Raw genomic sequence first — 21,690 nt, forward strand, 5'->3', positions numbered from 1 at the left:
CACTGACAATAACAGAGTAAGCACATATGAACATTTCAGAATAAATCTCTGTCAAACATTTCAGTTGCCTCCTCATCACTTTAGGAAACACTTTTCCATAAAAGTCACAGTGCTTCAAAATTCACGCATTGTACAAATCATGTTTGATATGTTTGAACATAAAACCACCTCAAAAATCTGAGAATTAGCCACTGCCTACTTGCAACCAAATCTTTCTTAAAAAACAGTCCTCATCGATACTTACTGTGGGGTTTAGGAGAATCTTCTCTGAGAGCGTCACTGAGATCAAAGTCGTCATTGTCATCTGGAAAATAGAGTGGTTACAGTTACTGTAACTCCCGTTTAAAATGGAGATGCAGGGACCTGTTTTTCTCTTCTAGGCTCCTGTTTCTTTGGGAGTCTATAAGCCAGAGAGGTGGAGGCAGAGTTAGTGAATGCTTTTAAGGTAGGGTTGGTAGATTCTTGATTAACATGGGAGTCAAACACTGAGTGGTGGAGGTGAGAAAGTGGAGTCGAGGCCACAATCAGATCAGCCATGATCTTGGGTTTGATTTGATTTATTATTGTCACATGTATTGGTATACATTGAAAAGTATTGTTTCTTGCACACTATACAGACAAAGCATACTGTTCATAGAGAAGGAAACAAGAGAATGTAGCGTTACAATCATAGCTAGGGTACACAGACAGATCAACTAAATGCAGGGTAAGCCCATTCAAAAGTTTGACAGCAGCAAGGAAGAACTGCTCTTGAATCAGTTGGTACGTGACCTCAGACTTTTGTATTTTTTTTCCGATGGATGAAGGTGGAAGAGTGAATGTCCGGGGTGCACGAGGTCCTTAATGCTGGCTGTTTTGCCAAGGCAGTGGGAGTGTAGACACAGTTAACGGATGGGAGGCTGGTTTGTATGACGTATTGGGCTACATTCACGACCCTTTGTAGTTTCTTGCTGTCTTGGACAAAGCAGGAGCCATACCAAGCTGAGATACAACCAGAAAGAATGCATTCTCTCTTCCACTTCTTCCGTCGGGAAAAAGATACTAAATTCTGAGGTCATGTACCAACTGACTCAAGAATAGCTTCTTCCCTGCTGCCATCAGACTTTTGAATGGACCTACCTTGCATTAAGTTGATTTCTCTACACCCTAGCTATGACTGTAACACTGTATTCTGCACTCTCTCCTATCCTTCTCAATCAACAGTATGCTTTGTTTGTATCAGGGACAACAAACAATACATTTCATTGTATACTAATACACGTGACAATAATAAATCAAATCAGATTAAACCTAAAGGTAAAACTTCAAAAATATAAAATAATGGAGGGGCACACATCAGCTAGATAGTCAATATCTTTTCCCAAAGCTAGGCGAGTCTAAAACTAGAGGGCACAGTTTTAAGGTGAGAGGGGAGAGATATAAGAGTGCCCAGAGGGGCAATTTTTTCAGAGGGTGGTGAGGGTCTGGAACAAGTTCCCAGAGGTAGTAGTAGAGGCAGGTACAATTTTGTCTTTTAGAAAGCATTTAGCCAGTTACATGGGTAAAATGGATATACAGGGATATGGGCCAAATGCAAGCAATTGGGATTAGCTTCGGGGTTTGAAATAAAAGTGCGGTATGGACAAGTTGGGCCGAAGGGCCTGTCTCCGTGCTGTAAACCTTAATGACTCTATAACAGAGTCAGCACACATGAACATTTCTGAATAAAATCGCTGTCAAACATTTCAGTTGCCTCCTCATCACTTTAGGAAATATTTTTCCATAAAAGTCACAGTGCTTCAAAATTCAGTTATTGTACAAATCGTGTTTGATATGTCTGAACACAAAACCACTTCAAAAATCTGAATATTAGCCACCGCCCACTTCCAACCAAATCTTTCTATAAAAACAGTCCTCATCAATACTTACTGCGAGGTTTAGGAGAATCTTCTCCGAGAGCATCACTGAGATCAAACCCATTAATGTCATCTGTAAAATAGAGTGGTTACAGTTTATGTAACGTACTGGCTTCATTACCCAGTAGCACAATGGTAACGTTAGACAATGGGAGAATTATCCCGTTCCAACCGCTATGGGAATTGTAGTAGGCAAGGGTTAAACTATGCAAAGATCCGTTGAGCTCGGGTGGGATTTTTCGGTGGGGTGAGAGTGGTGTTTGAACCTGTGAAGCAGGCTTCCCCTCGGTTTCATGCATTCATCCGCAAGAACCTGATGGCCAAACCATAAGCCAGTCAGGTTACCCCATCCACCACTACCATATCTACTAGTGGGCAGGGGATTGGCGCAGAGAGAAATGACCCATGTGCCAATTGTTCCAAATACGCAGAGCGGCAGCAGCAATATAAAATCAATAAATCAGCAGTGGGTACTCCAATGGGATGATATTACAGCTGGTCACCATGGGGATCCAGCGCTACTTCCTACACCAGGATTCTGACGTTCCCGAAGTGATGCGGTTCCACTGGACAGGGTTGAGCTTTTGCCCTGATGGCTTTCACCACTCACACACAGTGGCATCAGTGGGTATCGTCTACAAAGATGCACTGCAGCAACGCATCAATGCTCCTGAGGCAGCACCACCCAAACCTCTACCACCTGGGAGGACAAGGATGCAACCCTACCAGCTGTGAGTTCCCCTCCAAGCCACACAACAGCCTGACTTGGAAATATATCGTCATTCCTTCACTGTCACTGGGTCAAAGTCCCAGGACTCCCTCTCTAACAGCACTGTGGGTGTAGCTACACCACATGGGCTGCAATGATTCAAGAAAGCAGCTCACAACCACCTTCTCAAGGGCAATTAGGGATGGGCAATAAATGCCCACATCCCATGGTAAAATATTTTGAAAAGTTAGCATCAGCAGCCAGCCACTGGAACTCATTCAACCAACAAGTACCCCTCATAGTACCCCTACAGTGCAGAAGGAGGCCATTCGGTCCATCAGGTCTGCACCAAAAACAATCCCACCCAGTCTGTATCCCCACAGGTTACCTGGCTAATCCCCTGGATTCTGAGGGGCAATTTAGCATGGCCAATCAACCTGGCCCGTGAATCTTTGGACTGTGGGAGGAAACTGGAGTACACAGAGGAAACCCTCGCAGGCACGGGGGAGAATATGCAGACTCCACACAGACAGTGACCCGAGGCCAGACCCCTAGCAATGTGAGGCAGTAGTGCTAACCACTGTGCCGCCGTGCCTCCTTAGAACGTGATCCACATTTCCCATCTGTTGGGCATGAATGGATGCAGGAAATGACTTCTACCGAGAGTTTCGGCTCAATGTGTTTATACTGTCCTAACGTTGTTATTTTGACATCAACACTATTTCTCTAATGTTTGTTATTTTTATTGCTGAATTGTCTGCCTAACCTTATACAATCACCATCCGGGGCTACTGGGGATGATATAAAATCTATTTGGAGTTATGGGAGCAAATCCTTTGAAAAATATTTTGATGCATTTTTCAACAACTGTTATTGATTAATATGTTGCTGCTGCCACTCTGGACTTCTCGTGGCCAGTGCCATGCAGTTGTTTTCTTCCTGTCCCCATCACCTCCTCCACTTCTTCCCCCCTCACCCACTTCTTCCCCCCTCACCCCCACACACAGTACACCTTGCAGGAACCACCGCCCACCACCAGCCCCCCCGCCCCCCCCCAGCAACCAGCCACCCCCCCCACCCCAGCAACCCCCCACCAGCCCGCCCCCCACCAACTCTAGTTGTCATAATGCCAGAATTTGTTTCCTGTGAGAATCCCAGGCTTTTTTTGGAGGAAGGAAGGAGGAAGCTGGTGGGACATGCCAGAGAGTCATATGGAATAGAAAAGGCCCTTCGGCCCATCGACTCTGCACCAGCAATAACTACAACCAAAGGCAGGCTAATCCCATTTCCCAGCACCTATCCCACATCCTTAAATGCTATGGTACAATAGATGATATGAAATAATAGGGACAGCATGGTGGCATAGTGGTCAACACTGCTGCCTCACAGCGTCAGGGACCCGGGTTTGATTCCTGATTTGGGTCACTCTCTGTGTGGAGTCTGTACATTCTCCCCGTATCTGCATGGATTTCCTCTGTCTGCGGCTGCACTGACCAGAACAGGCGCCAGAGTGTGGCAACCAGAGGAATTTCACAGTAACTTCACTGCAGTGTTAATGTAAGCCTTACTTGTGACTAATAATTTTTTTTAAAGATACTTGAAGTGGTCATCCAAATATTCTTTAAAGGTTGTAAGGTTTCCCTTCCCAGGCAGTGCAATCCAGATTCCTCCGGGTGAGAAAGTTTTTCTCAAATCCCCTCTGAATCTCCTGCTCCTCACCCTAAATTCTGCCCCCTCTCAGGACTGACCCCTCAACCAAGGGGAACAGCTGCTCCCTACTCACCCTGTCTATACCCCTCAGAATCTTTTTACGCAAAAGCAAGTCACGCAACAGCGTAGGAGCTGTGCAGCCGCAGATGAGTATCCCACAGCCGCACATTTACTTACCGAGATAAATAAACCTGTGTCTATTCAGAGAAACAAGGGCCTGATTCAGCAGGGAGACCGTGAAAGAGCTGTGCCACAAGCTGTAAAATGGCCTACAGCCAAACTTGCTCATAAGCACAACACATGCCAATGGTTGCACACAACATGCCGTGGCTATGACATGTCAGAATGACACCAAAGCGCCACTGGTGATATTAGCCAATTTGAAATGCACAGACCTCTCAAGTAAGGGCTTTCCTCGTCTGATCCAATGAATGACAGCAACATGATGATAGGTTGCGATTTTATTGAATGGCAGGATCTCCAAAGGAGTGGGGTGTGAGGTATTGCTCTGATGTGATAAAGCACATTGCAAGGAAGCCTAGGTATCAGAATGTCATAAGTCTTCAGAGGCAGAAATCCCTTCACCAAAATCCTTTTATTTACAATTCCAACAACAGTGCACAGAGTGCTATCAGTCAACTGTCTACCTTCGGGAGCGCCAGAGGAACTGACACCCCCGGTTAAATACAATGAAAAGACTCCATCAATTGACTCCTTAATCAGGGAGTTCATATTCTAATAGGTCAACCTCAATGGCCTGATTGAAGTCATTTCAATAGATTTTAGTGCAATTCAAGACATGTTTAGCTTAATTTCTTGTGAGCTTAACAAGGTCAAGATGCCATTTTGTGGTAACACTGAGGTAAGATGCCATTTTGTGTTCTGGACTTTACAACCGCTCACATGTATCAATTAACATTCATTATATAATTCGGAACCAGCCAGGAAAAGCTGATGACCAAGTGGTATACCACAATTATAATCGAAGAAATAGTAATTAAATCAAATTGCTATCTTAAAGCTGGAGTTAAGACTTCAGAAGTTCAAACACTATTTTGATGTGACTGCATTGCTTGAGCTTCGATCAGATGGGCTGTTCAGCGAAACCCATGACCGAATGGACAATAGACAATTGTGCGAAGTCAGATTACAAGAAGAAACATTGGCTAGAATTCTCTGATGTTCAGCGCTGCGAGCCAGGGCGGAGAATTCGGTGCTCGACAAAATCTCCATTCATTGCAGTGGGACAGGAGAATCCTGCCAGTGTGAATGGCCAGAGAATCCTGTCCATTGTCCTATCAAAACATGATGCATGTAGGTAGTCAAACTCCAATTAAACAAACCAAACTAACCAACTATGAAATTTCACAGAGATGGGCCAGAATTCTCCGCTGTTCACACCGGCAGGATCTTCTGGTCGCACCAACGGCACAGCCCTGCCGCGGGTTTGCCAGCGGTATAGGGAGTAGGCAATAGCAAATTCCATTGACATCAGCGGGACCAGAAGATTCCTCCGCTGGCAAACGAGCACCGACTCCCACCACGGGAAATGCGCTCTGGGGAAGCCCGATATACGCTCCCCATGGTCTGAGATGAAGTATTGATAATTTAAGTGATTAAAATTAAAAAGTACAGACTTTAAATGACGGACGTCTTTGCTGGCTAGTAGTGCACTGGATGCTTCTGAGGCAGAACTTGGAGGAATTACTGTCAATAGAGGAACATGATGTGGCGATGCCGGTGTTAGACTGGGGTTGGACTTCACCTGAGTGAAGGAGCAGTCCTCCGAAAGCTCACGATTCCAAATAACCCTGTTGGACTTTAACCTGGTGTTGAGAGACTTCTTACTGAATGGAGGAAGAGGAGGACAACCTTACTCTTCAATTATTAATTTGAAGCTATAACCCCATCTTGTGTTGTTAAGTTTAAATTTTCCTTTTTTAAAATAAACTCTCTTTTTAAATTTGCCCCGAGACCATCCGTTTTGCTGCCTGGTCATGTTTTGTTCAAACCTAAATATTTAATTGATTGTATTGGATTACTCTGAAGTCAGATAATTAAGGATTAACATAGACTAAGATAATCTATATATTAAAGAGAAAATCTACAGTGTTCCTTTCCCAATATCACCACCTGTCAGTCTCTCCATTTGTGATCATCAGTGCAGGTCCTTGACTCTGTCCCTTGATGCTTCATGTTGAGTTGTCTTCTGGGGTTTTATTTCTCTCTGTGACCCACACTTTGCCACTGCCTTTCACCCTCGGGATAAGGACAAGGAGGCAACTCCAAAGTCTACCAAGGCTCATTCAATCACAGCCTGTCATTACAAAGGCTCAGCAGGATCATCTTTCAGAGCATCACTCAGATCAAATGCATTCCCATTCTCCGATAGATAACATTTAATCACTTCAATTTACAACAACAATGTGCTCTTATATAGTGCCTTTAATAAAATATCCCCAGGAGATTCATTGCAAATCAGACAAAAATAAAACTTATTTAAACTTTCAGGCACAACCTGGGAGGTACGCATCTCTCAATCAACCTCACAATCAACCCTCTACCTGGAGATTTGGATTGTTTTCACTGGAAAAACAGAGGCTGAGGGACAATCTGATAGAGGTCTACAAAATGACTGTCGTTACATACCTCGGGGTTCAGCAGAATCATCTTGCAAAGCATCACTCAAATCGAATCCGTCCCCATGTTCTGAAAGATAAAATTTATAGTCACTTCAACTTAAAACAACAATTTTTATATAGTGTCTTTACTGTAAATAAAATATCCTCATCGGTGACCTATGCATCTAAACACCCAGATCCCTCTGCTGTAGAGTTGTGCCCAGTATTTTATATTGTGTCACCATGTTCTTCCGTCCAAAATGAATCTGTTCACATTTCCCTGCATTGAACTTCATCGTAAGAGGTCTGATAACGCCAGGTTTAAGTCCAACCTGTGAGAGTTGGAGCTTATTTGATAGTGAGTGTACTATCAAATAAATCTTACTGTGTTTACTCCAGTCCAACGCCGACATCTCCACATCTTGAACTTCATCTGCCATCCATCCACCCGTTCCACCGGCTTATCCTTTTGAAGTTTTAACTGTCCTCCTCACAGTTCACAATGTTTCTAAGTCCTGCACCATCTGCAATCTTTGAAATTGTGCCTGTACTCCAAGGGTTAGCTCATGGATACATATCAGGCAAAGCAAGGGACCTGTAGTATCTTACAAAGACAGTCACCACCGTGTAAATTAATTAATCTTCCTTCAGAGATTGGAAGATTTCTAAGGGCAGTATTAGTGTTTCCCTCGCAGTGTTCAGGAATGTGGGGCGATTGTAGGAGTGGGGGGGCTGCTTGGGGCCTGCAGGAGGTCACAGCTGAGGTGATGCATAGCAGATGTTAAATGAGTACTTTTGAAGCAATAGTTTATTAAGGTAAGTAACTAAGCCCAGGGAGTGGTATAAAGTCTACCGTACTCTACAACTCCCAACTGCATGGAAAATCCATGCTCTGCTCCAGGGTTCATGCGCTCAGGTCTGATTGGGTCACATGACCATGTGAGAGCTTGTCCCTTAAATGGGTACACTACCACAAGGCTTAATACTGACCCCTGGGGAACTCCACTGCAAACTTTCTCCCAGCCCAAAAAAAAAATCCATTAACCACCACTTTTTGTTTCCTGACAATCCATATCCTTGTTCCTGCTGTCCCTTTCATTCTAAAGCTATAGGTTTGTTCACAAGTCTTGTCCTGTGGCACTGCATCAAATACCTCTCTGTCATCTCTTCATAAAAACTTAATTAAAAATGATTTTCTCCTAAGTAACCCATGCCTTAGTTAACCTGCAGTTGTCCATGTGACTGTTAATTTTGGCCAGAATTATTGTTTCTAGAGATTTTCCACACCACCAAAGTTAAACTGACTGGCCTGGAGTTGTTGACTTTATCTCTTCTGAACAAGGGTGTAACGTTTGCAATTCTCCAGAACTCTGGCACCATTCTGGGGTCAAAGGGAGATTGAGAAATGATGGCCAGTGCCTCTACAAGTTTCACACTCCAATCCCATAGGATACATCTTATCTGGTCCATGTGCCTTATCAACTTTAAATAACCTATCCAGTATCTCCTCCTTTTCAATTTTAAACCTTTCCAGTGTCTGGATTAACTTCCCTTTTACCAAGGTTTGGGTAGCATCTTCCTCCATGGTAATGACAAATGAGAAGTACTTACTTAACATCTGCTATGTGTCATCTCAGCTGTGACCTCCTGCAGGCCCCAAGTAGTCCCCCCACTCCTACAATCGCCCCACAATCCTAAATATCAACTCCCACTGCCTAAAAATCACTAACACTGCTCTTCAAAATTTACTTGCAGGTCTCGAAATCCTCCAACCTCTGAAGGAAGATTCTGACCTGGCAGAGACCCTGAGAACTCCAACACGCTTTTACAATTGCCCCACACTCCTACATATCAACTTCCACTGCTGCTCCCACTTCCAGCATCTCAGCTACGTCCCCATGTGCAAATCCACTTTCGGGTCCCTGATCAACCCTACTCCTCCCATAGTCCAAAGGTATGCAGATTAGCTGGATTGGCCATGCTAAATTGCTCCTTAGTTTCCCAGGGTGTGTGGATTTGGGGGATTAGCGGGGTTAATATGTGGTGGGCTTATGGGAAGAGGGCCTGGCTTGCCTGCCCTGTCGGAGATGGGATGCAGACGCAATGGGCCAGAACAGCCTCCTTCTGCAGTGTGTTTTCTACCGAACATACGCAAATCATTTCTTTTTATGAGAACGTAAGAACATAAGAAATAGGAGCAGGAGTAGGCCAACTAGCCCTTCGAGCCTGCCCTGCCATTCAATAAGATCATGGCTGATCTGTCGTGGCTCAGTTCCACTTTCCCGCCCTCTCCCCATAACCCTTAATCCCCTCTCTTATCAAGAACCCATCAACCCGCTTCTTAAAAATATTTAGCGAGGCAGCCTCCACCACTTCAACGGGCAGAGAATTCCAGAGATTCACCACCCTTTGAGTGAAGAAGTTCCTCCTCAACTCCGTTCTAAACCACCTCCCCTTTATCTTGAGGCTGTGCCCCCTAGTCCTACTGTCTTTTCTGAGCGGGAAGAGTCTTACTGTTTCTTACTGTTTCTTACTTATTCTTACTGTTTATCTCTCTTTGTCCTCCAGGGAGCTCTAGATTTGTTTGCCCTACCTTTGCCTTTCGAGGGGTTATATCTTGACCATGTCTGAACTATCTCTTCATTGAAGGCTGCCCGTAGTCCAGCCACCATTTTACCTGACAACCGTTGACTACAATTTGTTACTTGATGAAGGAACAGCGTTCCGAAAGCTAGTGGCGTTTACTACCAAATAAACCTGTTGGACTTTAACCTGGTGTTGTGAGACTTCTTACTGTGTTTACCCCAGTCCAACGCTGGCATCTCCACATCACAATTTGTTCCCCCAGACCATCGCACTTTAAAGAGTACTTCGTAGGCTGTAAACTCCTTTAAAGTATCCAATCACTGGGGAATGTGCTATCTAAAACGGAGATCTTCTTTTAACCTTCGACATTTCAATTGACTCAAGTTGTCAGGTTTACAATGGGAGCCGCAGCAGCCTCTGAGTGGGTTAAGTGTGGGTGTTAATGTGCTAACTAAGCACATTTAAAACACAGGCAGCATTTTAGACCCTAGTACACACATTGACAATTCAAAGTCAGCGCAGCTGAGGTCTCGAGTCTCACTACGGCCTCCACCCGATGTATGGGGGAAACTCTCACACACGGCAGGATATACAAAATCATGAGGGGTACGGACAGGGGGGATGGAAAGCAGCTGTTGAGGGAAACAAAGAAAATTACAGCACAGGAACAGACCCTTCGATCTCCAAGCCTGCACTGACCTTGCTGCCTGACTCATCTAAAACCCCCTTCCCTTCCGGGGACCATATCACTCTATTCCCATCCTATTCATAAATTTGTCAAGATGCCCCTTAGAAGTCACTACCATGTCCAATTCCACTACCTCCCCTGGCAATGAGTTCCAGGCATCCATCCAACCTCCACGTGCAAAATCTGCCTTGTACATTTTCTTTAAATCTTGTCCCTCGCACCTTAAACCTGTACCCCCTAGTAACTGACTCTTCCACCCTGGGATAAAGCTTCTGACTATCCACTCTGTCCATGCCTCTCATAATCTTGTAGACTTCTATCAGGTCACCCCTGAACCTCCGTTGTTCCAGTGAGAACAAACCAAGTTTCTCCAACCTCTCCTCATAGCTAATGCCCTCCACACCAGGCAACATCCTGGTCAATCTTTTCTGTACCCTCTCCAAAGCCTCCACGCCCTTCTGGTAGTGTGGCGACCAGAATTGAACACTATATTCCAAGTGCGGCCTAACTAAGGTTCTATGAGGCTGCAATATGACTTGCCAATTTTAAAACTCAATGCCCCGGCTAATGAAGGCAAGTATGCTTTATGGTAACGGGCAGGAGATTCGAGAATTTCTTTTTTTCACTTAGAGGGTGGTGGGAGTCTGGAATGCACTGCCTGGGAAGGCAGCGGAGGCCTGAAACCTCGCAACCTTTAAACAACATTTAGATAAGTACTTGAAATGGTTGAAACACTTGGATGACACTTCTCCGCGCTGCGACTGCCTCTGGGTCCTCTTTTCACCCAGTCCTCTGGGCGGGGTGGGGGGGTGCGATTACTGGTCCTCCTTGTACCCACTCTCAGTAAAAACCTGAGACTATCCAATCCTTCCTCACAGCTCAAGTTCTGCAGCCTGTGTAAGTCTCCTCTGTAATCTCCCTACTGTGATCATCTTCTTCCTGTAATATGATGGCCAGTGCTGCAAGCAGCATCCTACTTATGGTTTAATTAGTGTTTTGTACCATTCTAGCATGGACTTCCTGCTCTTACATTCTATGCCTCAGTTAATACGTGCAATTCAAGGTCCCCTACACTTCTCAGTACCCTATCAATTTATTACCTTGCTTATTCTCCCCAAATATTTTACCCCACACTTCTCGGGATTGAATTCAATCTATCACTATTCTGCCCACTTGTGCCTGTCAGTGAACATACATAAGAACAGTGACCTAACCATCTACAAACACCTTAATCATGGCATCAATAGCTCAATATCAAACTCGACATATGCACCTACTGAGTGCACATCACTGAATGGCAAAGAAACCATATCATGCAATTTCAACACAGAATCCCGACAGCGCAGAAAATGTCATTCAGCCCATCGTGTCTGCACTGAATCTCTGACAGAGTATCTTACCCAGTCCCTCTTGCCCACCTTATCCCTGCAACCCCACACATATTTACAATAGTTAATCCCCCTAACTTACAGATCTTTGCACACTAAAGGGACAATTTAGCATGGCCAATTCATCTAAACTGCACATCTTTGGAGTGTGGGAGGAAACTGGAGCACCTGGAGGAAACCCATGCAGACATGGGGAGAACATGCAGACTCCACACAGTGGCCCAAGCTGGGAACCGAACCCAGGTCCCTGGCGCTGTTAGGCAGCAGTGCTAACCACTGTGCCACCCACAGAAAGCATGAATAGAGTGAAACAGCCTGGGTGTGTTCCGGTGACCGTGCAGAACACCTGACGCGAGCGTAGCATTGTCTGCAATGTTGTCAGTCAACTGTCTGTGTGTGACAGCAAGTAGAATGTGTGACTGCAGCAGAGGTAATGTCAGTGCCTCAGTTCTGATTCCACTTCCTTTCATTTTGCAGACCTTCCTTTCACAAAACCAACACTCGTTTGCAGAGAGCTGGCAATTCACCGCATTTACAACAGAACACATTGGCATGCAACACCAGGAGTAGACAGTTCAACTCATTCTGCCTAACATGCAAGCTCGAAATAGAACATAGAACATTACAGCGCAGTACAGGCCCTACGGCCCTCGATGTTGCGCCGACCAGTGGAACCAATCTAATGACCCTCTAACCTAAACTATTCCAATGTTATCCATATGCCTATCCACTGACCATTTGAACGCCCTTAAAGTTGGCGAGTCCACAACTGCTGCAGGCAGGGCATTCCACGCCCTTACTACCCTCTGAGTAAAGAACCTACCTCTGACATCCGTCCTATAATTACCACCCCTTAATTTAAAGCTATAAATTGAGGGGTGGTAATTATAGGACGGATGTCAGAGGTAGGTTAAATCAGATTTATTGCACCTTATCCATGTACCCACACTCCCCATCTCCTTTTTAAACACCCCAGTTTGTTTAGCACTTGTATAATTATGAACCAATGGATTCCATATTCAAAAAAACCTTTGCTTTTAGCTACGCTAGGTTAAATTTTAAGATTCCCTTACCTTTGATGCACTCCCTATTTACTTTCCTCCTTATGTTAAACAACTCAGTTAATAATTCCTGCTCAGTTTCAGGTAATTTGTTACATTCCACTGCATCCTGTTCCCAAATTCCAGATATTTTTTACTGAATTCAAATTCCACCATCTGCCCTAGCGGGATTCGAACCCAGGACCCCAGCACATTAGTTGGAGTTCCTGGATGAATAGTCTAGCGATAACACTATTAGGCCATCGCTTCCCCCATGGGAAGTTTAAATGCCATTTTGAGAAATTAGCGGAGAAGGTAAGCATGTGAGGGAAGAGGGAGGCATTAGGGTGGATCGGGGGTGGGTACAGTAATCGTGAACCACTTCTAACTCTGGGTAACTAATCCTCCTAACTTTTCTTGCTAACTAAGTCTTAACCACCCAAAGTCTCCAAATTTAAATTGGAGTTGCAGAGGGTTCCAGACGCAGGGTAATTGCCCAACACAAGTTGAAGCTTCCCAGGCAATCCTCACATGGGGACTTCAATCTTCAACTCATCTTCCAGGGTGCCTGTGGGAATTGAGCTTCTGCAGAACGGAAGATCTGGGCCAAACACTGATTGTCCACCTCTCGTTATCTTTGAGAAGGTAGTGATGAACAATCTTCTTGAACCACTACACCCTGTGAAAGGTAGGAATGCCCACAATGCTACCAGAGAACTCCAGGAATTTGACACATTGACGATGAAGAAATTGACTCAAATCAGAGTGGTGTGAGATTTGGAGGAGGAACGCATGAAGTTGGTGCTGTTCCCATCCCCTCGCTGTCCTTCTTCCACTAGGTGGTAAGGGCTCAGGTTTATAAGGTGCTGACTCAGATGCCTCGGTGAATTGTTGAAATGCATCTGGCAGCTGGCACACACTGCAGCCTCCGCACCGATGTTTGAGGCAGGGAGTGGTTAAGGTGATGGATGGGGTGCCAATCAAGCAGATTGCTTAGTTGCACACAAGTGTCAAGCTCCAAAGATGTGTGGGTTAGGTTGATTGGCCTGCTAAATTGCCCCTTAGTGTCAGAGGGGTTAGCAGGGCATAGGGCCTGTGTGGTATTGTGCAGACTCAATGGGCCAAATGGCCTCCTTCTGCACTGTAGGAATTCTTGAGTGTTTTTGGAGTTTCACTCAGAGAACATTCCATGCTGCTGTGGGTCTTGTAGCTGGTGGACAGGCTACGAGGAGTCAGGAGGTGAATCATTTGCTACAGAATTCTCAGTCTCTGAGCTGTTCACGTAGCTGCAGGGTTTATGTAAATATTGTGCAAATTAATAGGAACTGGTTCCAATAGCAGAAACGCTGGTGACCAGAAAAAAACAGATGTCAAGTGACCAGCAAAAGAACAATAGGGCAATATGTTCTGTGGATAGGGTGGAACTGGTGGGTGTACTGTCCTTCCGGGGTCACTCTAGCTCAGTTGGCTGGACAGCTGGTTGGTGGATGTTCACAGTAACTTCACTGCAGTGTTAACGTAAGCCTACTTGTGACACTAATAAATAAACTGATGCAGAGCAACACCAACAGCGCGGGTTTAAGTCCCGTGCCAGCTGAGGTTATTCATAAAGGCCCATGTAACAAGTCTTCAGAGGCAGAAATCCCTTCACCAAAATCCTTTTATTTACTATTCTAACAACAGTGCACAGAGTGCTATCAGCAGTGTACTTTCGGGAGTGCCAGAGGAACTGACACACCCAGTTAAATACAAGGAAAAGATTCTGATTAGCCCATCACATTGACTCCTTTACCAGAGAGTTCATACTCCAATACATCAGTCTCAATGGCCTGATTGAAGTCATTACAGTCCTGCCCCTCGCCTGAGATGTGGTGACCCTCCGGTTAAATCACCACCAGTCAGCTCTCCCCCTCAAATGACAAGAGCAGCCTATGGCCATCTGAGACTATGGTGACTTTACCTTTACCCTGTCCTTTCATGGAGCACCTTATTAAATTTTTTTTTCCTGGCTGTCTGGTCAGAGTTCCAAGCAATGTGTTTTAATAACACTGTGGAATACTTTGCAGTTAAAAAGCATTTGATTGCAGCTTTGAAGCATTAGGTCTCATAATTTCATACATATTTATATCTCTGTGCAGCTGGAAAGAATAAAATTATGCTTTTAAAAATCATTCCGTAGCTGGTGATGATCATGCTATTTGCGTCAAGAAGTCACATCAAAAACACTTAAAACAGAGAGACAGTTCCTGCTGTCTTCTCTCTGACCTTGATAACCTATCCCTCGGGACAGGAGCTGGGGACTTCCAGTCATCTGCAAATCTACAGAAGCTGCAATGAGCAAATAGTGCAACATTTAGTCTCACCATGTCTCGATTTGGATCAAGAACCCTTGGCAACAGCCTTAAAGAGACAGGCCTACTCAACATAATTACAGCAAACACCAAATGCAACGGAAGCCGGGACTTAGTGGTTATGTTCGGAGCCTCTGAGTCAGAGTTATCTCCTATCCCTCAACTAGCACTGCTGCCTCACAGCGCCAAGGACCCGGGTTCGGTTCCTGGCTTGGGTCTGTGCAGAGTCTGCACATTTCCCCCGTGTCTGCGCAGAGTCTGCACATTTCCCCCGTGTCTGCGTGGGTTTCCTCCAGGTGCTCCGGTTTCCTCAAACAGTCCAAAAGACGCGCTGGTTAGGTGCATCGACCCGAGCAGCTGCCGGAGTGTGGCGACTAGGGGAATTTCACAGTAACGTCATTGCAGTGTTGGGCTCCCCCACTATAGTTAAGAAAGCCCACCAACACCTTTACTTCCTCAGAATACTAGGGAAATTTGGCAAGTCCCCTATGACTCTCACGAACTAACCAGCCTCCCATCCATTGACTCTGTCTACACTTCCGGCTGCCTCGGAAAAGCAGCCAGCACCCCAGACATTCTCTGTTCCACCTTCTTCCATTAGGAAAAAGATACAAAAGTCTGAGGTCACATACCAACTGACTCAAGAACAGCTTCTTCCCTGCTGCTCTCAGACTTTTGAACAGACCTACCTTGCATTAAGTTGATCTTTCTCTACACCTTTGCTATGACTGTAACACTACATTCTGCACTTTTCTCCTTTCCATCTCCATGAACGGTATGCTTTGTCTGTACTGCATGCAAGAAACAACGTTTTTCACTGTATATCAATAATGTGACAGTAATAAGTCAAATCAAACATTGCCCCCTCAGAAAATGGTGCAGAGTGTTGGAAAGATTATGCAGGCTGATATGACAAACCCACATCGAACGAATACAAATCCACCCCATTCCTTGCTTGCTCCCGAAACCAAATTCAAATTCCAATTGAATCCAACTCAAGGCCCCCCAGAAGGGAGACAAACAAGATCCAAGCTGACTCAGCAAGGCATTCCACCCCATCTTGGGTTTGAACTGACATTTGATCCTTACGACCAATAAAACTGTAGGGGGAAATTGAGACCACGACCTTCGGGAGCTCAGAGGCAACCAACTAAGCCACCCTACGTAGGCTGGTAAGTCTACATTCGCCAGTGCGGTTGGGATGGCCCAGTAGCGTACTGCAAAAAAGAAATTACCTCAACTGAAGCACTTAACCACATTGAGCTCTCTGAGCCGCACAAAAAAATTAGGTCAAAGTTGAAAGCAAGATGGGTGCGGAACTGTCAAACTGAGTCATAGGCTGAAAAAGAATGAAAAAAAAAGAATTGACTCCAGCTCAATGTTTGCATGAGTTTCTTTTGTGGTTGCAAACCTTGACAGAACAGTGAGAGACAACCAAATCAACAGTGGTTAAAAGAGGTAGCATTTTATCTAAAAAAAAATGTCCAATTGAAAAAAAGGATCCTTCCTGACACAAAGATGCACATCAAGTATTTGAGAGTCAAGTTAAAATGAAAAGACACTGCCATCAATTGGTGACGCCCTCACAACAGCGTATAAAATACTATCCAAAACCAAGGACAGGACTTTCCATTTGGATTGGAAGCCTGGTGTTTGGGGTCTGTCAACAATGGTCAGCTGACATCAGTTTTGCAGGCCAATGAGTGGAGAGAGGATAGGCTCACTGTCACTGAAGGATGGAAAGTAGACTTTGGAAGGTGGGGGTCCCAATAGGAAGCCCTTTAATAGAGGTGGGAAAGAGATGGTTGGTGCCAATGTCTTGAAGCATCTTCTCAGAGCTTTTTGCAAATGGCCAACCTTGTGGTGGGAGTGGGCGGGGAGGGCAGGCCTGCAGCTGCAGCTTTGGCCAACTAGGAATCATGGTCTGAAAGTGGTCCTGCGGCGCTGGCCCTCTTTCTGGTGTGCTGGCAGGAGGCAGCTTCCTAGCTACTAATGCCATGGAAGTGGGGGGAGGGTTGGAGAGGCAGCGAAGGAAGGTAGCCACTGGTCAACTGGACAATTCTAGCCCACAGGGATGGTCCTACTGCCAAGGAAATGGTCGGGGCTCAGGACAGCGGCAGGGCAACAGCACAACGGCTAGTACTGGGAAGTTCCTTGCCAGACCCCTCCACCCTCTGATTCCAAACCCAAAACATCTCCAAAATCCTGCCCCAGGTGCTTTTAAAAAATGAAACCAGCCTCAAGAAGTAATTATTGTGAACATTGCTTATTGTAATACTTATTTATGCTTGCTTATATTCCAACAACAGCTACACTTCATAAGCACTTCCACTGGTCATTAAACCTTCTGGGGGCTTTGGAAGAAGTACAGGCGCTGTTCTTCCTTTACCTCTCCCTCCTGCCACCTTTTGCTATTTCAAAGTTTGACCTCAAATACTCTCCCTATTGGCAACTCTCCACAAGCTTCGACTCTTCCAAAACAGTTCACTCTGTGTCCTCACCCTCATCTAGGGTTGCCAACTGCGATTACATTTATTCCTGGAGGTTTCATTACACATTTTGCCCCAACACATTCAGCCTTGAGTCAGCCAACACATCCCATCCTTGTGATGCACAGACTCCCTACGCCAACTGGACAGCAAAAAGACTCATTACCCAATCCTGTCTCACCGGGGAGAAGATGGCGGAGTGGCTGACATGATGGCACAGTGGTCAGCATTGCTGCCTCACAGCCCCAGGGACCCGGGTTCAATTCCAGCCTCGGTGACTGTCACGTTCACTCCATGTCTGCATGGGTTTCCTCCGGGTGCTCCGGTTTCCTCCCATAATTCAAAGATATGCAGGTTCGGTGGATTGGCCATCTAAATTGCCCCTAAGTGTCAGTTAGCAGAGTAAATGTGTGCGATTGCGGGGATAGGGGCTGAGTGAGATTATTGTCGGTGCAGGCTCGATGGACCAAATGACCCTCTTTCGCACTGTAGGGATTCTATGATTAGGTTCACTGGACTTAGTAATCCAGAGACCCATAGCAATTGTGGACCTGGGTTCGAATCCCACCACTGCAAATGTTGAAATTTGAATTCAATAAAAATCTGAAATTAAAATTCTAATGATGACTGTGAAACCATTGTCGATTGTCATAAAAGCCCAACTGGTTCACTAATGTCCTTCAGGGAAAGAAATCTGCCGTCCTTACCTGATCGGGCCTACATGTGACCACAAGTGTAAACGTGTATACTGCTGTGTAGTTGACTCTTAAATGCCCTCGGGAATGGCCTAGCAAGCCACTCAGTTCAAGGGAAAATTAGGGATGGGCAACAAATGCTGCTCTTGCCAGAGATGCCCACATCCCATGAAAGAATAAAGAAAATAATTGGATTATGTTTGACTGTCAGCTAACCAGCCTCCACCCCCACCCCCCACCACTCCAATGGCAGGGGAAAGTATTCAAAGAAAATGACCAAAAAATCCTTTTTAATGTTGCTATGATTTCTCCTGATCCAGATTGATCTGCCCCCTTCTCGAGGTCCACTGGTGGTTTGATTCAGCCGAACCCTTTCCCACACTTCTCATCCATGCTTTCAAATCTACCCATGACCTTGCCAGATATTACAGTTTAAATGATCTCCTCCAACCCATCAACCCTCTGTCATTCACTTCCTTCCAACAGCAGTGACTGCGTTACAACCTTCCAGATCCAACATCGAGTTCAGTAATTTCCACATCCATCCACTGTTCCCATTTCCTCAGACAGCAGACATTCTGCTCTTCCTCCAGACCCAACTTTGGTTCCTTCTTTCCCCTTATATCACCATCCCTTTAATGAAAATAAAATACTCCAGGTGCTGGGAGGCTGAAATAAATGTCAGGAAAACAAGGAGATAGTCATCAACTTCAGGAAACGTAGTGGAGTACATGCCCCTAGCTACATCAACAGTGATGAAGTGGAAATGGTCGAGGGCTTCAAGTTTCTCAGTGTTCAAATCACCAACAATCTGTCCGGGTCCCTCCATGCTGATGCTATAGTTAGGAAAGCCTACTTACACCTCTACTTTCTTAGGAAGCTAAGGGAATTCAGCATGTCCACTACGACTCATCAATTTTTATAGATGCAGTATAGAAATCATTCTTTCTGGATGTATCATATCTTGGTACGGCTCCTGCTCTGACCAAGACCACAAGAAACTACAAAGGATGTGAACGTAGCCCTTTCCATCACACAAACCAGCCTCCCATCCACTGATTCCGTCTACACTCTCCATTGTCTTGGAAAAGCAACTAGCATAAACAAGGACCCAACGCACCTCGGACATTTTCTCTTCCACCTTCTTCCGTCAGGAAAAAGATACAAAAGTCTGAGAACACGTACCAACCAACTCAAAGACAGCTTCTTCCCCGATGCCATCAGACTTTTGAACTGACCTACCTCATATTAAGTTGATCTTTCTTTGCTCCCAAGCTATGACCTATATTCTGCACTCTATATTCTGCAGTCTCTCCTTTCCTTCTCCTCTCTGTTGAGAGTTTTTCAAGCACCTTCTAATTTTAATCCAGTTCTGAAGAAGTTATGTTGGAATCCAAACATTAACTATTTTTCTCTCTGGAGTCTTTTTTAAGCCCTTTCTGTATTTATCACCACAATACCTTTTAACGTGTCACTTCTCCTGCCTTCCAGCTATCAGAGGTCTTCCCTCTTGTTCTTTGTTCCCCTCCCCACCTGTCACATCTTTAACTGCTGCCATTGTTGGCAAGAGGTGATTGACCTGGGTAGCATGGTAGCACAGTGGTCAGCACTGCTGCCTCACAGTGTCAGGTTCGAATCTTGGCTTGCGTCACTCCCTGTACAGAGTTTGCATGCTCCCTATGTGTCTGTGTAGGTTTCTTCCGGGTGCTCTGGTCTCCTCCCAAAGTCCAAAGGTGGAGATTTTCAGTGATTTCACTGCAATGTCAGCCTACTTGTGACAAATAAGTAAACTTTTTAAAAAGATGTGTGGGTTAGATGGATTGGCCTTGCTAAATTGTTACCCTAGCGAGGGTAAATACATGGGGTTATGGGCATAGGGCCTGGGTGAGATTGTGGTTGGTGCCGACTCCATGGGCCTCCTTTCGCACTACAGGATTCTGTCACCTGGAACGTTAACACTCTTCCCTCTCCAACTTTTGGCTAAGATCTAGTGTCTCCCCATGTCTGCATGGATTTCCTCCAGGTGCTCCGATTTCCTCCCACACTCCAAAGGTGTGGGAGTTAGGTAGATTTGCTCAATTGCTCCTTAAGGTCCCAAAATATGTAGATTAGGGGGATTAGCGGAGTAAATACATGGGGCAAGATGCCCGGTCAGAGAGTCAATGCAGATTCAATGGGCCGAGTGGCCTCCTTCTGCACTGTACAGGTTCTATAGATCAAGCCCAGAGCAGGTGCAATTCTTATCAGCTTGGATCTTGTTTGTGTCTCTTGTGGGGACCATGAATTAGATTCAATCTGAATTGGTTTCGGTGGTGCATTAAGCGCCCTACAGGACCTTGGAAGCTTGCTGCAGAGAAGGAGACCATTCGGCCCGTCGCGACGGTTCTGGCAGAAAGAGCCAATTAACAGAGACAGTCTGCCCAAAGCTGAGACATTAACGTTACAGTTGTTGACAACTGTCCGATTCCAGGATCCTCGCTCCCTCTCTCTTTAATTTGAACAGATGTTCCTTTCTGGCAACATAACAAATTTGGGGAAGTCATAAAAGAATGAAACTTTCTATTCCCCGGCACTGAAATCGCGAGAAGACTGGGCAAACAACTTTTATAAAGTAACATACATCAGACGGTGGGGAGATCAAAAGTTCCTTACCGAGCGCTCGCACCAAACCAAAGGTCAGGCAGACAAAGACCAACTTTCTCAAAAGCAACATTTTGCAACAACAAAAATAAAAGTGCAACTTATTTTTTTCCGCAGAAATGCCTCTGGCCAAACTTAAAACTTCCTTTCGTTAACTTTCAGCCAGGCGGCTGGCGAGGAAGTGTGTAGTTAATTTCAGCAAGTCTATTTTCCCCACCCTACTGACACAGCCAGTGTCCTGTCAATCCAGCTGACTGACAGCTCCCTCCTCCAATTGTAAACCTCCCTCCTACACCAAACCTCCCCCCTCCAACTTTAAAGTTTGCCGAGGCGACGCCCAGTTAAGGGTTTGACAGATACGAAGTGAAACATGGAATGTCCTGCTTCGGACTGGTTGCTGAACCCGCGGGCAAGACCGCACCCCCTCCCTCCTGGAGCTGACAGGAGAGGGCATGAACAAACTGGGATTGCTGAACATCTGATCAATATCCAAATCAAACGGATTTAAAGTAAAGTTTATGTATAGGTAAGGCTTGCATTAACGCTGCAATGAATTGCTGTGAAATTTCCCACACTCCAGCACTGGTTGGGTTCAACACATTTTAGACAGCGGGAGGAAACCAGAGCACTGGAGGAAAACCAGACAGACACGGGGAGAATGTGCAAACTCCACACAGACAATGGCCTAAGCCAGGAATTGAACGCAAGCTTGTTCTGCAAGCAATAGTGTTTACAATATGCCACCCCTAACCATTATGCTTATTAGAAATCAGACAGGTTTCTGATAGACAAGGAAATTAAGGGTTACGGGGAGAAAGCAGGAAAGTGGAACTGATCCACTTCAGATCAGCCATGATCTTATTGAAAGGCGGGGCAGG

General features: G+C 45.4%; 1 long non-coding RNA gene across 1 annotated transcript; it reads right to left on the reverse strand.

The window, feature by feature from the left end:
• Positions 1–1,904: 1,904 nt before the first annotated feature.
• LOC145349440 (uncharacterized) lies at positions 1,905–21,017 on the reverse strand. The gene is made up of 3 exons (XR_013888077.1): positions 20,825–21,017; positions 6,964–7,023; positions 1,905–1,968 (listed from the first exon to the last, which is right to left on the reverse strand). It is a non-coding gene; the product is annotated as an uncharacterized LOC145349440 (long non-coding RNA).
• Positions 21,018–21,690: the final 673 nt, after the last annotated feature.

The sequence above is a fragment of the Carcharhinus amblyrhynchos genome, chromosome 10 (assembly GCF_965287045.1).
Source record: "Carcharhinus amblyrhynchos chromosome 10, sCarAmb.v2.hapA, whole genome shotgun sequence".
In the NCBI taxonomy this organism is placed as follows: Eukaryota; Metazoa; Chordata; class Chondrichthyes; order Carcharhiniformes; family Carcharhinidae; genus Carcharhinus; species Carcharhinus amblyrhynchos.